Source organism: Pseudophryne corroboree, chromosome 8, assembly GCF_028390025.1.
Source record: "Pseudophryne corroboree isolate aPseCor3 chromosome 8, aPseCor3.hap2, whole genome shotgun sequence".
In the NCBI taxonomy this organism is placed as follows: domain Eukaryota; kingdom Metazoa; phylum Chordata; class Amphibia; order Anura; family Myobatrachidae; genus Pseudophryne; species Pseudophryne corroboree.
Genome location: NC_086451.1, coordinates 113,041,941 through 113,057,164, shown reverse-complemented (window position 1 = coordinate 113,057,164; position 15,224 = coordinate 113,041,941). Strand labels below are relative to the sequence as shown.

At 43.5% G+C, this 15,224-nt stretch overlaps 1 pseudogene; it reads left to right on the top strand.

The window, feature by feature from the left end:
• LOC134949787 (nuclear receptor subfamily 6 group A member 1-like) overlaps nt 1–14,911 on the top strand; it is a 162,703-nt pseudogene extending 147,792 nt beyond the window's left edge.
• Nucleotides 14,912–15,224: the final 313 nt, after the last annotated feature.

The following is a 15,224-nucleotide window of genomic DNA, read 5'->3' as shown; positions in this document are numbered from 1 at the left end:
GGATATGGTCAGGAGTCCTCAGGACTTTGGACAGATGGACACGGTAAGCCAGTGGCCCCCAGAGCATATCTTCCAAGTCTAGCTGAGGCGGCACACGGTCTGACTCATCTGGGTAAAGAGGGTATGTGCAAGCTGGTAAGAGCCTACTGGAGTACACCAGGATTCTCTTCTCATGCAGGTAAGAAAGCAATGACATGTCTTACTTGCTTGAGGAAGAATATTGGTAAGGCAATACCAACGGAGCCATCCCATATCCCTCCTACAGACGGACCTTTTCAGGTAATACAAATCGACTTCATACAGTTACCACCCTGTAGGAATTTAAAATATGTGTTAGTATGTACTGATGTGTTTTCCAACTGGGTAGAAGCATTCCCCGCTGCCACAAATACTGCTGTGTTCACTGCAAAGAAAATCGTGCAGGAATTTGTGTGCAGATATGGTATCCCTAGAATGATCGAAAGTGATAGAGGTACCCATTTTACAGGTGAAGTCTTTCAGGTCATGTGCAAACTGATGGGAATTAATAGCAAGCTGCATACTCCGTACCAGCCACAGGCGAGTGCAAAGGTGGAGAGAATGAACAGCACTATTAAGAACAAGCTGAGCAAAGTGATGGCTGAAACTGGATTTTTGTGGCCAGAAGCTTTGCCACTAGTGTTGTACAGCATCAGAACCACTCCCAGGTCACCGCTTAACTTATCACCCTTTGAAATTCTTTTTGGTCGACAATCACATGTAATGATAGACCCTCAGGATGATTTGAAGTGCAATAATGAAATAACTGTGAAATATTTGGTTAGGATGACCCGGCAGCTGAGAAATCAACAAAGAAATCTAAAGCTGGTGATTCCTGACCTACCGAACAGTAATTGTCATGACATTTAGCCTGGGAATTATGTGATGATACGAAATTTTCTACGCTCAGGTTGCCTCATTGACAGGTGGGAAGGACCGTACCAAGTCTTGTTAACCAGCACAACAGCATTAAAGGTCGCCGAAAGAGAGACTTGGGTCCACTCATCCCACTGCAAGAAGGTCGCTGACCCGGAGAAAACTCGACAAAGAGCAAGGTGAAGAGAACCTCATATCACTAGAGAGTCTATTCCGGGAAAGCTGAGAGGCAGGACTGTTGAACGGCACCTGAGCGTGGAGAGCAACGAGATCAAGGATGGTTGTCGCACCATTTTCTTTTTTCACCCCCCCGCCCCCAATTAATTTTACTTTCTTTTCTCCTCCTTATTCTCCTTCTTCCCCTAACAAAATGGATCTATCACAAGAGACTGCGTTTTGGGTTCTGCTGGTAATATTGTTTTTGCTTAGGACAATTTGTTTTGGTGAGGGTCCCAAAGAGGTCGAGCAAGGATCTGGAATGGGTTCTGATGGCGAGTACGAATTTGTAGGATCTCAGGAGCAGCACATTACTCGAGTAAAGGCTGGTATCAGTAAGTGCTCTGGTAGTCACGGGGCTCAGAGGCAATGTGAGGGGTTATTGTCTGATGAATATTGTATTTGTAAGAATTGTGAGAATATAGTCGAAGATGGGTGCATCCAGAGATGTCAGTCCAATATTAATATCGACATTGACCGACATCCATTGAGTGATTACCACTCATTAGTGGGTAAGGTCTTAAACCAGACAGAATGCTGGGTGTGCTCACAGGTACCTCAAGGACAGAGTAAGTCAGGATTAGTGCCGTACCCTTTAGCAATAGATGAGGTACTTAAATTACGGGGTGGGAGACCGGTGGACAAGAAATTCAATATATCTAGGCCCCCTAGCTTGGAGCTCCACCAGTACAACGTAGATAGGTCCCTGTTGTGTTTTAATATTTCCAATTTCCAAAAACCAGGAAATTGGGAAGTGACGTGGAATAACCAGACAATGACCTTTTCACACAGAGCTGATAGGATTCCTATCGACTCTGAACTTGTACACAAGATAGCCAACAGTGGAAAGTATTTTCGGTACCGGTATACACGTGGAAGCAAAACCATGTGGGTTGGAAAGGTATCGCAGGGGTATTGTACCCATATCATCCAGCCCGATACTTGTACCGAGCGAATGAGAGAACTAGGGATTGGTTTCTTTACATGGAAAGTTTGCAATATGGTGATGTTACATTTTGTCCCCTATGTTCTCCCAGATGATGCCTATTTCATATGTGGGAGGAAAGCATACAAGTGGCTAACTCCGAGCTCTGAGGGATTGTGTTATATTGGGAGAGTACTACCAGAGGTCATGACCATAACCCATGTTAAAATGAAAGACTTCACCGCAGCACTCAGACTCCTTTAACTCATACCCACTATGAGCACATCATCAAGAGACACCTCATAGATAGGGCAGAGCACGCAGCCTCTGATTTGATCCACGAATCCACCGGGATTCAGTTCCTTCTCGCATTAGATATCACTCGTACTGCCAGAGGAACTATAAATTATAGGTACATCCATGCGCTAGCGAACTTGATAGATAATATCACTGAGATGTATGATGACACCTTCAGGCATACAGGAAGGGAGTTACAAGCTTACAAGAAGGAGCTGATCCAGCACAGAATGGTCCTTAATTACATTACAGCTGTGACAGGTGGCTACTGTGTTACCTTGGCAACTCAATATGGCGTAAAGTGTTGTACGTATATCATGAATAGCACTGACGACCCCACGGAGATCATCGATCAAAAGATGGATGAGATCTTACAGTTGAAGTGGGAGTTCAGGAGGAAGCACAATCTTACCTTGACGGCTGTGGGTAATGAACTGACTGGCTGGGTCTCATGGTTGAACCTACGCAAATGGTTCTCAGGGTTAGGAGAGTGGGCACATAATGTTATTATGAGTGTGGGGAAGTTTCTCCTTTGTATCCTGGGAGTCATCATAATTATTGGTCTGATATTCAGGTGTGTTCGAATTCTAACGCGGCGCAAGCACGGCACAAATTTGATGAGTCTAAGGAGTGAGGGTGTTGTTACAGCAGCAGATTTGGTTTATGATCCATTAATAGAAACAGTGTTATGATAAGGATTGCAAATGAATTTCACGGCCTGTTTCTTTCACCATTTTTCTTTGTCTCCCCCTTTACCCAGAAAACCCAACCGGAAAAGTCATCAATCCTACCCAATGTTTATGTGAATGTATTTTTATATATATGTGTCTTATCTTCATCTCTGCAACCCTCAGTTAATGGCACACATAGTCGACAGGTGTTATACACATATAGTAGCATTCACATATGTTCCCCCTCCATGTATAATCAACTAAATGTGCTCCCCATTTGTTGTAATAAGTAGCCGAAAAGAGCTCGGTAGTGTTTGCCCATTTACAGACCCTTAATACGGGATGAGAAGGATTTAATGTATACTTCGCAATACCTCAAAGCTTATTTAGAACATATACGGCACGATGATACATGCCCCTCAGACATTGATTCATACATACATGCTTTTTACTATCCTACTAGGCTATACATTTCCCACCTACAACTCTCCCCCGATCATCCAAACTTTTATATATTGTGTAGATAATATTTTCTGTTTAGTAGTCAAGTGTGGCAGTAATTGATGACTGCCAAAGGGTGGACTGTCGAAGTCAAAAATACTGCAGTACACGCATCACGTACAAACTACACACAGATGGCCTCCATGCGCGTACTTGTTCTGCCGTGCGTGCACATATTCGCAAGTTGCGTATGACCGCTCAAAGGGTCCTGCATATTAGCACGTGGTATGAGTAATTACGGTAGTATTTGTGATCACATGGAAAAGCCATAAAAACACATTACATATTTAATACACATAGTGCACGATTTACACAAAGTCAGCATGCACCACACAAGCCAGTTATACTTGTTTAAAAGGTACAGCAACAAAGGGATTCACCTTTACAGGATATGAGGGGACAGCATTAGGTTATGAGGTGGTGTTTGGTATCCAGCTGTAGGGTATTTTAAGAGCAATATTCCGGTGTTGGTTTGCGGGAGTTAGCACGCTCCTGCGAATAGATATGTGCAGGAGCAGAAGATTGATATTAACTGTATTTACTGTACTCCCCTTATTCAGCGGGAACCCAGTGGAGAACATCTGCAAGTGTACCTGGACCAGACATCGCCCACCTATTCAAACCGACCTATGACCTCTCCTGTACTGTAAACGACCATCCCAGTAACCAATAGATGAAGAGATTACAGTTTCCATTGTGTTAGGTTTTGGACAAATGTATAAAAAGCCAGCTGCAGGCCCGGTCTCACTCTCAATCTCTGAAGGTCATCTACCTTGATGACTGAGAACCAGACTGGGAAGCGTAGGCGTCAAACGTATGTACCATTGACTGTAGCCTCTTTTCTGTTATTGTACTTGTATCTTTGCTGTAACCCCCTTTTTATCAATTATATGTTGGCGGGTCGGATCCCAACTTCTTAAATACAATTGGTGTCGTGTCTCTTTCCCTGCTAAGGTTATAAGTGTATTTCAACCACACGTGAAGCTGCATTGTGCTCTCAGTGTGTCGGTGTGTGTGTGTATGCATTACGTGTACTTTGTACGTCTGTTGCGGTGTGTGTACGCAAAGTGCGTACACGGTACGGGGCTTTGTACGCTGAGTAAAAAGTACGTAGGGTAAGGATTGAATACAGCGGCCGCAGCGGCTCGATTTTAAAGTGTATTGAGTGTATTTTAAAGTATTGCTTTTAGTCCTGTAAGTAAATCAGCATTTACAGAACCCACGCAAATCTAAATCTCTCTGCATATGTTACATCTGCCACACCTGCAGTGCAACATGGTTTGCACATTAGTGTGGTTTTTTGGTTTGCTAACAAACCTTTATTACCCCCTATATTCAACCTGTCTATTAGGAAAATAGTGACCTCACAAAGACAAGTGGTACCCCCATGCCTCACCGATGTTGCTAAATAAAAGTGGGTGTGGCATGATGTCGACATATATTCATTATGTCGACATGTGCTGAATGTCGATATTCAGGATTTCCATATTGTTCATATTGTTGACATGTTGACATACACAATACCGACACGGATATTTTAGCCTAACACTAGCCCTAATTGCAGCCTAGCCCTAACCCTAATTGCAGCCTAGCCCTAACCCTCATTGCAGCCTAGCCCTAACCCTAATTGCAGCCTAGCCCTAACCCTAATTGCAGCCTAGCCCTAACCCTAATTGCAGCCTAGCCCTAACCCTCATTGCAGCCTAGCCCTAACCCTGACTGGAACCGTTAAAATTCTGTTTCCTCTTAAATGAATGTTCAGCCAAATTATTTCAACCTCCACTTTGTGCCTTGTGCCTCATATCCCTTTTAAATGTCGTTCTCAAAATATTTTGCTCCAATTTTTAGATTTAGTGAGGACGGCATGGAAGTGATGGAAAGGCTCATCTACCTGTATTGGAAATTCAGCCAGCTCAAAGTGAGCAATGAAGAGTACGTCTGCATGAAAGCTATTAACTTCCTGAATCAAGGTGAGTGTTACTTACTGTATCTTCCTGGCATGGGCTTCCAGATTCAATGCACAGCTTGCTTTGGAAGGGAGGGATAACAGTAGGTGATGCTGCAATGAGAAATAATGAGGATTTTGGAGGATTCATGTTCAGGAAAGTAGTGATTTTCCATTTATGAATCACATTTTAATAGCTGTTTAATGCAGACACCAAGGACAGAACACGCGTCATTTACCATATGCAGTTACAGGCATCTGCAGTGACAGATTATTCCTACCCAAATAAGGATTGTGTGACGGATCACCAGCTGTTCTAGCTTTATCTGGGGATGTTGACACCGCTAGATTGATCTAGTGACCACATGCGCTATACACCTGTGAGGTACAATGATGGATACAGTGGATATGTCACTAGCACTTAATGCTGTGCAGCTGAGTGTTCAGGAGCTGGTGAGAGGTGTCCAGTCTCATGGGAAATACAGAAATATGGAACAGAGGGGATTGTGTCCAGCGCTCACCTATACTGATGTGTATCTATCTTGTATCTCTGTGTATCTGCAGGAAATAGGTTGCATTTGTAAGTATGTGTGAATAAGAGGCATATACTGTATTAGAGGTGTATGTAAATATGAGGCATGAGAAAAGAAATGACTATTAATGTCCTTTTATTGGGAGACGCAATGCCCCAGACATACACAAGATATTACCTACATTGTTTGCAGCATTGTATCTCTCTTATAAATGCAACCTATTTCCTTATTATCTCATGCACCACTCCTGTGTATACACATAGAGATACAGGATAGATACACATCAGTATAGGCGAGTTCTAGACGCAATCCCCTTCTTTCCTTAGTTCTATACACCTGTGGGGTACATTGTGAAGATTTTACTTTTAGGTTTGTTTATCCTCCTATACTATTATGGTATTCCATGGGGTAAAACACATTTCTCAGCTACAGTAACATCACTCTGTTTTTAGTTTGCACTGCAAAACAAATGTATTCAAATATTCTAATCTGTGACAGCCCACATTAATGAAACATGCCTGCTACTTAGATGTCATTGGGGGTAATTCCAAGTTGATCGCAGCAGGATTTTTGATAGCAACTGGGCAAAACCATGTGCACTGCAGGGGAGGCAGATATAACATGTGCAGAGAGAGTTAGATTTGGATGGGTTATTTTATTTCTGTGCAGGGTAAATACTGGCTGCTTTATTTTTACACTGCAAATTAGATTGCAGATTGAACACACCACACCCAAATCTAACTCTCTCTGCACATGTTATATCTGCCTCCCCTGCAGTGCACATGGTTTTGCCCAGTTGCTATCAAAAATCCTGCTGCGATCAACTTGGAATTACCCCCATTGTTTGGGCTCTAGGATTGGCTGCACTGCCTATTGCACTTTACTGCCTGTGGTTTGTGGGCAGTCTGTTTTCTAACTCTCAGATGACTAAAAATCTTTGGCAGATATTCCAGTCTTCATGATGTATGGTCACATTGTTTGGCTTCACACATCACAGTAGTATACAGTACCGGAATTTTATGTATTTCCTTGCACACATCAATAGGTTGCGGGGGATAATGGTAATGTTGGTGTTGGGGAAGTGCCGCTGTTCTTAAAGCACTTCACAGCTATTGCCACTAATTGCCCTTTGAGTTATAAACTAAAATGGGCACCAGCCTATGGTTTGAAGGAATGAATGATTGTTCCAGATTAGATTAGATGGCTCACCCCTGCCAGGTAGTACTTTACTAAAATTACATTGAGATACATGCGAATTTTGTCCCCAGCTTTTGCTATATATATATATATATATATATATATATATATATATATATATATACTTGCAAAGCAGTCGGCACTCCACAGCTCCTATCAGCAACTTGCTCCGTGCCAGGACAAAGTATTCACATAGGTCCAGAAAAGAACGGCACTGGAGACAGCAATATGCAACAAAGACTTGTATTCAAGGCAACAGCCATTTCAGGGCATCAGCCCCTTCCTCAGGCCCAATACAAAGTAATATAAACAAACATACATAGAACACTTACCCCCCTATATACCTCCCGGGCACGCCAGCTGCCGCATCTCCTCCTCTCGTCCCTGCTTCCGGGTGTCGAGCCGCCACGTCACTTCCGCCCGGCGCGTCACTGTTGCCATGGAGACCCGGCGCTTGCGTGTCAGCCAGGCCCAGCCGCACATCAGTTGGGTGTCAGAGGCCGCTTTCCCCGCTGTCAGGCGCTGTGTGGAGGCTAGTATTAGGGACCCCCAGTGATGGAGAAGCCTTGTCGATCGGCCTGGGGGCTTAACCCTATATCTGCAGATATACGCAACCAAGATCTCCGTATTATCTGACTATTATGTAGTAATATTTTTCACTCTGTGTGCATTAGGGAACCATTGTTTTTTCCTACACAGAATTACCCCTCCCTTTTAGCACCTGAGTGACATCACTATCTGATTGAGCAGCTCACCATTTTTTGCTGTGTGGAGGTGGGCTGCTCAAGCGCCCCCTGTGCAAAAGAAACAGACAAGCACAAATACATAAAACTGCTAACATTAACACAGTAACATTAAGACATGTAATTTAAAAACAATACCCATAGTAAGGTGGAAACAACAGACTATGCTCCCCGAACTGCAGGTCATTTGTCATAGATAATTTGTCATAGATAGTTAACTGCACTCAGAGGGGTCATTTTAAAAAGGATCATCACCTACAACATCCTCTATTGTGTGGAACAGTGAACACAATATCGTAATATCGCTGGTTGTAAGAATACTATATAAACACATTCCAATTAATTTCATCATTGAGACCCCGAGGCAAGAAGGTATCTAGCCTCATGATCCACCGGGTCTCTTTTTCGAATAGCATCTTGGCCCTGTCACCTCCCCTTTTTAAATTACATGTCTTAATGTTACTGTGTTAATGTTAGCAGTTTTATGTATTTGTGCTTGTCTGTTTCTTTTGCACAGGGGGCGCTTGAGCAGCCCACCTCCACACAGCGCCTGACAGCGGGGAAAGCGGCCTCTGACACCCAACTGATGTGCAGCTGGGCCTGGCTGACATGCAAGCGCCGGGTCTCCATGGCAACAGTGACGCGCCGGGCAGAAGTGACGTGGCGGCTCGACACCCGGAAGCAGGGACACGAGGAGGAGATGCGGCAGCTGGCGTGCCCGGGAGGTATATGTATGTTGTTTATATTACTTTGTATTGGGCCTGAGGAAGGGGCTGATGCCCTGAAACGGCTGTTGCCTTGAATACAAGTTTTTGTTGCATATTGCTGTCTCCAGTGCCGTTCTTTTCTGGACATATATATATATATATATATATATATATATATATATATACACACACACAGAGTAAAAACCACAGCACTCACCGCACCAGAAGCGGGGCTCAGCTATGCACTTACCACTCACAGGGTGGGGTGCATGTAACACTGCACTCTCCAGCACAGAAGCAGGGTACACAGCTGTACTTACCACTCACAGGGCGGGGTGCATGTAGCCCATGACCACATCGCTCTAATAAATACAAACAGAGAACCCAGCACTCACCAAAGTAAACTCACTTATCCTCAACAATTCAATAAATAAATGATGGGGGTTTAGTTGGTGGATTGGCCAATGCACGGAAGCCTGTATACCGATTCAAGGTACCCCACCTTCATACAGGTCCTACACTATCACAGAGTCTTAAAACCTGACTACCACACTGCTGCATCATCTGCCTGCTTGATGTAATGTGTACCTGCCACAAACTTTATGCTTTTAAAGGCACACTAGTCACCTATTGCACTGGCTCAAAGATGATTGCTAAAAAACAGCTGAGACAGGTTCAGGATAATAAAGTCCACACAGGGGTGCATGAGAAAGCTAGTGGCCACAGTTAATAAGAGCTAACCATAGATTAACCCCTTCATATACACACAGAGTAAAAACCACAGCACTCACCGCACCAGAAGCGGGGCTCAGCTATGCACTTACCACTCACAGGGTGGGGTGCATGTAACACTGCACTCTCCAGCACAGAAGCGGGGTACACAGCTGTACTTACCACTCACAGGGCGGGGTGCATGTAGCCCATGACCACATCGCTCTAATAAATACAAACAGAGAACCCAGCACTCACCAAAGTAAACTCACTTATCCTCAACAATTCAATAAATAAATGATGGGGGTTTAGTTGGTGGATTGGCCAATGCACGGAAGCCTGTATACCGATTCAAGGTACCCCCACCTTCATACAGGTCCTACACTATCACAGAGTCTTAAAACCTGACTACCACACTGCTGCATCATCTGCCTGCTTGATGTAATGTGTACCTGCCACAAACTTTATGGCTTTTAAAGGCACACTAGTCACCTATTGCACTGGCTCAAAGATGATTGCTAAAAAACAGCTGAGACAGGTTCAGGATAATAAAGTCCACACAGGGGTGCATGAGAAAGCTAGTGGCCACAGTTAATAAGAGCTAACCATAGATTAACCCCTTCATATACACACAGAGTAAAAACCACAGCACTCACCGCACCAGAAGCGGGGCTCAGCTATGCACTTACCACTCACAGGGTGGGGTGCATGTAACACTGCACTCTCCAGCACAGAAGCGGGGTACACAGCTGTACTTACCACTCACAGGGCGGGGTGCATGTAGCCCATGACCACATCGCTCTAATAAATACAAACAGAGAACCCAGCACTCACCAAAGTAAACTCACTTATCCTCAACAATTCAATAAATAAATGATGGGGGTTTAGTTGGTGGATTGGCCAATGCACGGAAGCCTGTATACCGATTCAAGGTACCCCACCTTCATACAGGTCCTACACTATCACAGAGTCTTAAAACCTATATATATAAAACCTATATATACACAGACAGAAAGTTCAGCACTCACCGTAGCAAGCTCACTTATCCTCACAACATCAATAAATAAATGATGGGGGTTTAGTTAGTGAATTGGCCAATGCACGGAAGCCTGCAAACCGCTCGCCAAGGTACCCCACCTTCTTGCAGGTCCTACACTATCACAAATTCACTAACTAAATCCCCATCATTTATTTATTGATGTTGTGAGGATAAGTGAGCTTGCTATGGTGAGTGCTGAACTTTCTGTCTGTATGTATTTGGGTTGGTGGCCATGGGCTGCATGCACCCCACCTCAGAGCCGGCCCTAACCAATATGATGCCCTAGGCAAGATTTTGGCTGGTGCCCCCTAGCACCACCGCTAGTTCCGCCTCTGACCCTGCACGCATTTCCCAGCACCATCACCCCTTTTTTTGTTTTCCTACCCCCTGTAATTTAAATAAGAACAGTGTGCACATTCGGCGCACAACCCAAAAAGGTATGTGTTTTTGCTGGCAAGGGGCATGGCCACACAATAGTACCCCCAATTCAAATTATGCCTCACAGTAGTGCAACTTTATTCACAATTTACCATGCGATAGTGTCCCTTATTCACATTACATCACACAGTAGTACCACTTTACCTTATATACGTTACTCCTCACAGTAGTGCCCCTCATTCACATAACATCATACTGAATTGCTCCTTATTCACATTACACCACACCATATTGTTCTTTATTCTCATTACCCCACACCATATTGCTCTTTATTCACATTAGACCACACAGTAGTGCCCTTTCTATACATTACGCCACACAGTAGAGCACCTTATACACATAATGCCACACATTGGTAATGCATTTATACACATAATACCACACAGTAATGCATCTTACACATATGACACACATTATTAATGTCCTTATAAACATAGTGCGCCTTACACATTATGCCAACCCTTATTAATGCCCTTATGCACATAATTTCCCTTACACATATGCCGCACATTGTTAATGCCCATAATGACACACATAATGTCCCTTACACATATGCCGCACATTATTAGTGCCCTTATACACTTAATGACACACATAGTGCCCCTTACACATATGTTACACATTATTAATACCCTTATACACATAATGACACATATAGTTCCTGGTGTGAGTCAACTGGCAGCTCTGCTAACGTCGGGTGCCTATTTTTTTATGAAAATGCATCTTCTTTGCATTGCTATGTGGCTAAGATGCACAAGCAGCTTCTGCTGATTAAAATGATATGTGGCATGCCTATACTGTTTGAGACTGTGGCTGTATCTGCATACGAAATGCTACACACAGAATATAGGCATGCCGCATATCATTTTAATCAGCAGAAGCTGCTTGTGCCTCTAGGCATACCAGATGCCCTAGGCAATTGCCTAGTTTGCCTATGCCTAAGGCCGGCTCTGCCCCACCTTGTGAGTGGTGAGTGCAGACACTGCACCCCGCTTCTGGGGTGGTGAGTGCTGTGGTTTTCTAGATAGGTTTTCTACTTCTCTTCAGTCAGAGAGTTTTTGTTCTTACATATAAAAAGTAAGTTTTTTAAAGCTCAATATGGATGGTATGATTGACCATTGTTACGATTAAGCCTGCAAACCTCATGTGTATGCTCTAATGTTACGATTAAGCCTGCAAACCTTATATGTATACTTATATATCAAAGTCATTAGTAAAGATGATTAAGGACATATCAAATGTTTAAACAAGTTAAATGCTATAAGGGTCAAATATTATAAAAAGAAACTTGGGCCTGTTTTAACACTACTTGTATTGGATATATAAGGTATTGTCCAAATTGGTTATGTATGCAAAAAAACCTATTATCTAACAGTACCCATATCAGATCACTCAGCTAATCTCCGTATGGATATATATATCTTTATATGGTAATCATTTTGTCACATTGATGATTGTCAATTAATTTCTATTGTTAGTTATGATTGTCATTGATTTTGTTTTGTTAAAGACACCCCTGAGGAAGTCTGTTTAGACGAAACGCGTTGGTTGATAAACATTGTGGGCGGACTGGCTGTCATATGAGCTCCTCCCCGGCTGGGGTGGACAGCAAGTCCATTTAAGATCATACCCCACGATTGTTAAGATCGATGTAAGAGGTTTTCTATTTTAGAAATAAAAATTTGTAATAAATTTTATTGGAAGCTATGGATTAACGAGTGTTATCGCTGTCTGGGTAAATCTGGTGAGAGGGTCTTTTTCAGAATCACCACTCTGTGGTCAAAATCGTTATAGGAGTATCCTTGAAGGAACCACAAAGAGACTGTTTACACAGTAGAGCGCTCTCCGTACAACCATCTCTTTTTTGCTGAATTACTGGTTCTCGACTGGCAGGAGGACTTGTATTGGAGATTAGCAGCTGCTCCTCCCCAAAGACTATTGGGTCTAAGGCGGGGATTCTACAAATAGCGCAATTTGGTTTTTTTATTGTTTGAGATATATATATATATATATATATATATATATATATTTGTTTCCGTTTCCTGGATATTGATTTCTACTTTGTTGCCAAATTTACATGAAACACAAAGAGCCTTAATGGCACAAAATTTGCTGTTTGGTAATGAAAGTCTAATGCAAGTGTCCACCTGTATTCTGTGTCACACAGGTTTCTGCCCTCCCTGCCCCCCATCTCCCCCCCCCCCCCCCCCCCCCCACACACACACACACACACACACACACACACACACACACACACACACACACACACACACACACCCTCCATCTGCTAGCAGTGGTCATCATTATTATATATATTGGGACATCTACTGTACAATGGGTGCAGTGTATGCACCAATGTTTAATTACTTACCTTTCCAGAGTCGGTGCTGCAGCCATGTTAAAAATCACTGGGAAAATGGCCCCTGCACATGTGCAGTAGTGATTAGTCTCTGGAACATGATGGTGCCATGTTTCCAGAGACCTGCACATGCCAGAGTCTACTGCGCTCTAGAGAGGAAGGGGCCCACCCGGAGTCTACACACGGGCGCCCTCCTCTGTTAAACCACCCCTAGTTATACACACTTATACCTACCCCAAGCTAGGTGTAAGAGATACGACTGACATAGGCACCCACTCAGCATACTATGTAACTCTGGCTACATGACCAGGAGACCGTTCTCTTCCTTTCATACACGCTGTGACACCCATTTAATGGATGGAGAGAAACGACCAAGATGCGCCAGTAGTATAATCGCTCTGAGACAGGCATAAATGCATATGTCCGCTTTGCTGCGTGCAAACTTGTATGCAACTCAGAATCAGGCCTAATATGTTTTGTATAGAGTAATACAGTGATCCCCCACTTAGTGCTTTTAATGTGTTCCTGAAAACCAAAGTGCTAAATGAAAAGATTAAGTAACATATAAATGGAGTAATTTCCAAGTACCTGTTGCTGTCAGTAAAGATCTCCTTCAGACCGTCCAGCTTGCTCCCCGTAGTTCATCACCCTAACTACAGCGCGGCATTGAGCCAGAATGTAGTTTGCAGCTGCAAATAGAGTTTCCGCACAAGAAGATGAGGATCCAGCATTAGAGGGGAGGTTACCTGCCGGAGACAAGTGGGTGAGAGATGGAACAGGTTGCCGATTTTCGCAACGGAGCGATTAAGGAAAAAATGCGCATGCGCATGGTACGCAGTGCGCATGCGCTAAGTATTTTAGCACAAAACTTAGCAGATTTACTCACATCCGAACGAAGAATTTTCATTGTTGAAGTGATCGGAGTGTGATTGACAGGAAGTGGGTGTTTCTGGGCGGAAACTGACCGTTTTCAGGGAGTGTGCGGAAAAACGCAGGTGTGCCAGGATAAAACGAGGGAGTGTCTGGAGAAACAGGGGAGTGACTGGCCGAACGCAGGGCGTGTTTGTGACGTCAAACTAGGAACGAAACGGGCTGAACTGATCGCAGTGTAGGAGTAAGTCTGGAGCTACTCAGAAACTGCTAAGAATTTTCTATTCGCAACTCTGCTAATCTTTCGTTCGCAATTCTGCTAAGCTAAGATACACCCCCATAGGGCGGCGGCTTAGCGTGTGCAATGCTGCTAAAATCTGCTAGTGAGCGAACAACTCGGAATGACCCCCATTATCTGCTGCTCCTGTTAGCTCACTGGGAAACAGCAGGATTGATTGCATTGGTTCAGATGAGTAATACATTAGATAACTGACAATATATTCAGTCCATTTCTACAAACACTGCAACTACATTTCAAAGTCATTTAATCATCCGTCATACTTGTCCTAATTTCTAGCATTAGATTACTAAAAGTGAGTGATGTATTGGGTACACTTCCTTATGCAGTAGCAAGCGTTATGTCAGACCCTGTGTGAGGTCTAGGCTCACTCATTACTTCTCTTCAACAGATATCCAAGGTCTTTGCAGTGTTTCCCAGCTGGAGCAGTTGAATAAGAGGTACTGGTACATATGCCAGGACTTTACGGAGTATCGGTATTCACACCAACCCAACAGATTCCCGGACCTAATGATGTGCCTGCCTGAGGTCCGCTACATTGCTGGTAAGGGCTTGTTCCATGGTTGACCAACTCATAACCTCATTGGATGTGGCATATTTTGTCAGCATTCATTAGGTTGACATGGTCATAATGGCCGAAACCCAAATGGAAATGTCAATATTATGACAATGCCGACAAATCATTATTGACATTTTATCAATGTTGACATTAATAATGGTGACATTGTAACTATATATATATATATATATATTAGAATGAGGCACTGTGCGCATAAAAACCCAGAGATATTGGTATGGCAGATATAACAATCAAGATACGTGTATTAAAATAAATATTACAGAGCTCCTGCTCTGAAGGGGGGCAACCCTCCTCCCATTC